Source organism: Tubulanus polymorphus, chromosome 7 (genome assembly GCF_964204645.1).
Source record: "Tubulanus polymorphus chromosome 7, tnTubPoly1.2, whole genome shotgun sequence".
Lineage (NCBI taxonomy): Eukaryota > Metazoa > Nemertea > Palaeonemertea > Tubulaniformes > Tubulanidae > Tubulanus > Tubulanus polymorphus.
Genome location: NC_134031.1, coordinates 2105427 through 2111764, shown reverse-complemented (window position 1 = coordinate 2111764; position 6338 = coordinate 2105427).

Here is a 6338-nt window from a genome sequence, read left to right as displayed (position 1 = left end):
ACTAAACCGATGAGGAAAAAACCCGTAAGGCTACGTATCTTGTCATGTGTCAAATCATCAACTGGTGGAGTTTTGTTTATCATCGGTGCTTAGTGAATACGGTCCCTGCACCCTGCAATTTTTCTCTACTTCTTCGCGCAACCTCATCACCGAGAGGCCCAGACTTCTCGACATAAAGTGTCTGCATTTTTCACGTTGGTTGCGTATGAAAACACCTAGATATTTTTATACGCACGTGTATAGATGAATCATCGCCTCAGTGGTGCGACATCAGTAACAACAAATCGACATTTTCCCTTTTCGTATACGCATCAGGTGTCAGTTGTTGGGTTAATTGGACGTATGCGCGCAATCCCTGGCGATAAAATAGGAATTATTGGCTTTATATGACCATTTTGTCGTATAGTGATTGAATATTCTCTCTAACTCTCTCTCTCTCCTCTTCCTTTCCTCTCTCCTCTCTCTCTCCCTCCCCCTCTCCCCCTTTCCCTCCATCCCCCCCCTCTCTCTCTTCTCTCTCTCTCTCTCTCTCTCTCTCTCTCTCTCTCTCTCTCTCTCTCTCTCTCTCTCTCTCTCTCTCCCTCCCTCCCTCCCTCCCTCCCTCCCTCCCTCCCTCCCTCTCTCCTCTCCCTCTCCCTCTCCCTCTCCCTCTCTCACTCACTCTCTCTCTCTGCGAAAATATACGACCGTTCGCTAATTTGTCCACGCATACGAAGTGGCGACTCTCTCGTATGATTATTCTCGAATTGCGCGATTCGACAAATTGAAACAGAATGTCAGGAATCATTTTGCGCTTCGATGTTTTTCGACGTTTGGCTTCGGCACGGCGTGCGTCTGTCTGTGTACACGAGGTTTTTATCTAGCTTTCTAACTCGGAATTGAGATCCATTTTGGCGAAAAATTAGCTCGCACCAGTCTCGACGCACGTGACGCCAATTTGAATTTTTACTATCATTTTTTTCTAGTGGGAAAATTACTTACGCCGCCGACTTACGCGCGGTTATTACGATAAATCAAATAGCAACTTCGCCGTAGTTTTGTTCCCGGCAGTATAAAGGCTTTTAGATTTTCATACCAAATATCAAGTAATGGAGTCAAATCATGAAAAATATAAAAGTTCGTCCATTTATTTCCTTATGCCTAAAAGAATCGAGTTCGAGGGATATAAAACCCACTCTTCTTCCCAGGCGCAAACAAAAACGACGTTTTAACAATTTAATGTATCCGATATGCAAAGTTAATTTGACATTAAAGTATTTTACGTCGGTTTAATACGAGCTTACTTTCAGTCGAGCCGGGTCCTGATGCGATTCGAATTAGCACCACGGGACCGGTAAAATTTCGTGTCTTATGTCGCGTGTCTTACGTCGAAGTGTCGTTTGCAACCAGAATTGCGTCGTTATTTGTTTTTTGTTTTCGTTGAAGATGATGTTATCTTTCAGATAAGTGCGCAGGGGCATAGCCAGGATTTTCTGGGGGAGGTCAGTTTTGAGCAGGCGGAACTGTCATTATGGAAATTCAATTCAGGGTGCCGAAAGTACGATGCTGGTAAGGGCCAGGTCTGGGACCTATTCCAAAAATGCTTAAAGGATATCGAGTTTTCAAAAGGTTAGAAGGGAAAAACGGCCTTTATTCTTTAATATTCAAGCTTATTTTGGTGCCCCAAATATGAAATTTAATAAGGACAAATTATCCGATGGTTCACTGTGCTACGCCCCTGGTGTGTTTCATCGATGTAACTGCTGGCGAGACATGGTTCACTAAACGAACGAATCCCGCGCTGAATTAAAAGCTTTATTCGTATCGAAATCTTTCGTAATCGACGCGATTACGAACAAAAAGAAAATATCAAATTTCGTAAGGGTACCGCATCGGATCGACCGGATACGAGGACAAAACGCTGCAGTGTTCTAACGTTTGCGTTTGGCGTCTAATCGTTAGAGTGTCATTAACAGTTTGCGTGTTGTTTTATGGATTTTTTTCGTCCAGGCGTCGATTCTATAATAACCGCAACGAGTAAAGCGTGAATATCCAATTGAGTAAACCACGCACAGCTTTCCCGGTCCAATTTATAAAACGCCAGCGCCCTCTATTGAGCAGAGAAAAAAGAAAAAGCCTCCGTTTTTTATCATGAACGTCATAGTCTATCAGTCCTTACCTCTCGCTTCCTCTCAGTCCCTACCTCTCGCTTCCTCCAACTCCGCTTTCACTCTTACTACCTTCTCTCCGTCTCCCGCACTTTCTTCCCCTGCACCCCTCCCTTTCCCATCTCTCGCACTTCTCTCCTCCCCTCTTTCATCCTCTCTCTCTTTCTCTCTCAATATCGGAGAGGTAACGAACGAGATTCTTAAAACGACAAACTATTAGTTATTCAGTCCATCGGAAAAAAACCCGAGTTGGACACGGAAAATAATAGGAAGATGCACACAGGGGCGGATCCAGGGGGATGGGTAGACAGTATTGGAAGGATATTTAAGGGCACCTTTCTGATCTTAGGGCACACCCAGTATCCAGGTCAATGCGAGTGCCGAAGGCGCGAAGTCCTTCGAAGGGGGTATGGGGGCCCTCCCCCAGAAAATTTTGATAATATGGTACCATTTAAAGGCTTTTAGAGGGCTTCAGAGCAATTCAGAATAAACGACCCGGACACGGAATTAGCGGTTGCTGAAATAATGCCTTTAAAAATATTGCCGGTGAAATTTCGAAGGGCACTTAAAAATTCTAGACCGTATTGGGCAATACGGCTAATACGGTCTGGATCCGCCTCTGGCACAGATCAGGAATGGAGTTAGAGAAGGTGGGAGGAATTAGTGGTGTTTTACTGAGAAATAACGGATCCTATAGTGATAATAAGTTCCTGCAGCTAAATGGTCGGTATTGATCATACATTCATAGATATGACCATCGCGCACATGTCACCATCAAAGATACGATCATTGATTACAGTTGATTAATTGGGAAGCTCTGCCGTGTCGTCTGCCGCGTGTCTGTGTTTACCTTCAGGAAACGACGAAACTTCAAACATATCGGATAAAGGCTAAACTAATTATCGGTCAATTCGCTAATCATAGTTAATGATGTGTCCGCGATTGAGCGCGCACGTCATTTCCGGTCAAGCTGAAAGTTGACTAGCGTAGCTCGATCGCTAATTGATAAAGCCGAACTGATCTAAGTCATCGTTAGTGGGAATAATAATGATGCCATTCGTCGAATTCATTACATTTCACATCCCGACCCTGCATTGAGACTTTTCACAAAAGACGGCCGCTTCCTATGTTCGCTATGATATCATCAAATCGCCCACTAGTCAACAAACTCTATGATGTCATAAGGAGATTTAGATGGCAGTGCTAGATGGTGTGCTATATTGGCGGTGGAGTATTTCTGGAGAAATTGCGCCCAATTCATTCCAGTTACTTTCGGAATCAGGCGAAATGTCTTAAAATTGAGAAATAGAATAAACAAAATTTGCGATTATCCTGTTGTGATCGAACAGGATCGGCCTATATTGCTTCAGGGGGTTCGACAACGGGTATTTGAAATCATTTTTTCTATATTGAAGGGCAAACACCGCTTCAGGGGCTTCCAGTAAACACGCGTGTTATAATGTGGTGATCACAGTGAAATCAACCCGCGTAAATTCATCATCTCCAACGATATCAATGTAATTCTATCGGAAACAACACGATTCGTGTTTATCGATAATTCGATTTTATTTCGCGTGCGAGTTTCAGTCGAAGGAAAATCTGGTTTTTCTTTTAACAACAACACTTCACTATATATCAATCAAAGGCGGAATATTCGTGTGCGCGAAGCTGGTGGTATTAACTATCATTATTGGGAGGCGACATTTCAAACAGAAAATCGAAGGTTCGCGCAACTCGTAAACAAAGTGATATTTCGAATTATTTCGCAAACATTTTTCAAACCGTTACATCTCAGGTTACATCATTATATTATGGCTTTGATTTACAGATTTCGTATTTGTAAATGTCAATTTCGATTAGATATCACACCAGAAATATAGTTATTTTGAATCAACCTTGTATATAATCCAACCGAATATGTTAGTTGGTTACATTATATGCACGAGACCCGGGTTCGAATCCCGGTGAATGCACTAATCTCACTGTCACTTCTTCAGTCGTTTAATGGGTTTTCAAAATAGCAAAATATACAGCGTATAATATACAACCTATTTATACCGCATCGACAAACGAATAGCATCGATTGCTTGTTATGCATAGGATTTGATTAATTTTATTTTGGGATTTTTACGATCGAAATAAAAGGTAAATTGGAACTTTATAAGGGGTAGATTGGAACTTTATAGCCGGAGAGGCCATGAAAATAACGACTAGAATATACTGGTTTACCGGTTGGGGTTAGGTTAGTGCATGTCTATCAAATATGATGCTAATTGACAAGGACCCTTTAAATGATGAGCTAATATCGTTTTTGTTTGTTTATTTGACTCTTAACTAACGTATAACTCGGGTCCTAGGACCCGTTTGGCATCATAACGAATTGAGGTTTAATATCGTTGATGAAAACGTTATAATACTTTGACATAAAGCTATATTCGAGTCGTTCTTTCAAACGGACCCCGATCTACACGGCTCTACTCCTGCTGTATTTTGATGTTACACGTGTATCTATCGGCGAGGTGACGATAACTTTCGTGGAGAGTTTTCGTAAAACATTTCCTCCACTTGTCACCAAACAAGATGCTGAAACGAACGCGAAAAATATGTCTTCGAGTTGTATTGAGAAAACACTTCATACGCGCCATTCTTACCGATAATTGGTTCCTCAGCTCATTCATATACAGTTCTCAGCACTATCTAAGTGGCAGGTGAGACAGTTTTGAATATTGTCTTGTAGTGTTGAACGCACTACATTTTTGAGGAGAGGTTTCTTGAAGTGTGCGAACAATTAAAAGGTGTGCGTCGTCACCAGTGGCGAGTGAAGTGTGCACGCGATGTGGTTGAGTGTTTAATTAGACAGCTCTCTTTTGTTTCGCGGAAGAAAAAGGAATAGACGATTCACGACGCGAAATATACGATATTCTCTTCCCATATTACTTCGCGTTATTAGCAATACGCACAGCTTGACCCAGAAACCGGTTGTTCTGGATTTGAGACACCGAGCAAGGGGGTACTCGGCCTCACATCGTTCACCAAGGTTGTTTTCGCTCCAAATAATCAGCATTTAGTCCCGTTTTAGACTAATATTTGTCAATGACTCAAACCATGCTCCAAGATCTTTCAGTGAGAGTGTGTATCGGTTTGAAAACCATAGAATTTTCTTCTGATGATATTTTTCTTCGTCGAACTCATGAGTCTGACGCCGACGGCCTAGAATTCCGGGCGGATCCACAAATGGTTTGAATGAGTAGGCGCCGAGAATATCGTTCCGATTACGAAACGACGACGGTTTATTTTCGAAACGACGACATATTGTTTTAATGCAATATTCGTGTTCGACGAACGAAAGCCGAAATTTAATACAAGAATATAAGACTTGTTCTTTCCCACGATACAAGTGCTTCCTTGTATCTCAGATTTCTCTTTACTCTAGGAATCACAAGTTGCATAGCTCTGTTTGCCACTGGGGCATTGGCCGATCTTAGAATTGAATATATAATCTTGCTCAATTCTAATTTGAAGATGAGGTGGTGTATAATCTTACTAACATCTGCGGAACCGAAACTGGGTTCGGCTTTTGTTAGTTTGTTGAATCCTTTATGGTCTGAGTGGTTTTCTTAGATGAAAGTTGTGAACAAATATAGCCGAAGAGGCCCTGAAATGTTACCTAAATAGTCTCCAAACAGGTTATTTCGTTCTATTTTAATCTATTCGCATTTCGAGAACCACCTGACTGAGGTGGCCCGATTTAACTTCGGGGGTTATCATAAAATCTAAACATCGCAGAAGTTATCAGGATTGTTAAGGTTGAAAACCTTTAAACCTCGCCCCTGGAGTCGGGCAACGATTTTCCTTCTGTTTTATGTCGGAAAGTTACTAAGATATCTTTTCGCGCGTTTATCATCGCGTAGACTAAAACATAACCGATAAATCGACGTGTAGATATCGTGTATGACGACCGCCACTCCCTGAAGCGACGCGACTTCGCGTAGTTTTCAAACGATAATCATAAACATCCTCGGGTAATTCGAACTTTACGAGAGTACGCGCGAATCATCCGAAATTCGTCGATTATTCGCCGCTTGCTCTATACGACACTATATCTTCGCTTCGTTTTCATTCAGAGAGGAAGAGATGATTGAGAGGAAATCTATCGTCGTTGTCTGAGATCGTCGACAGGTGGCATTGATC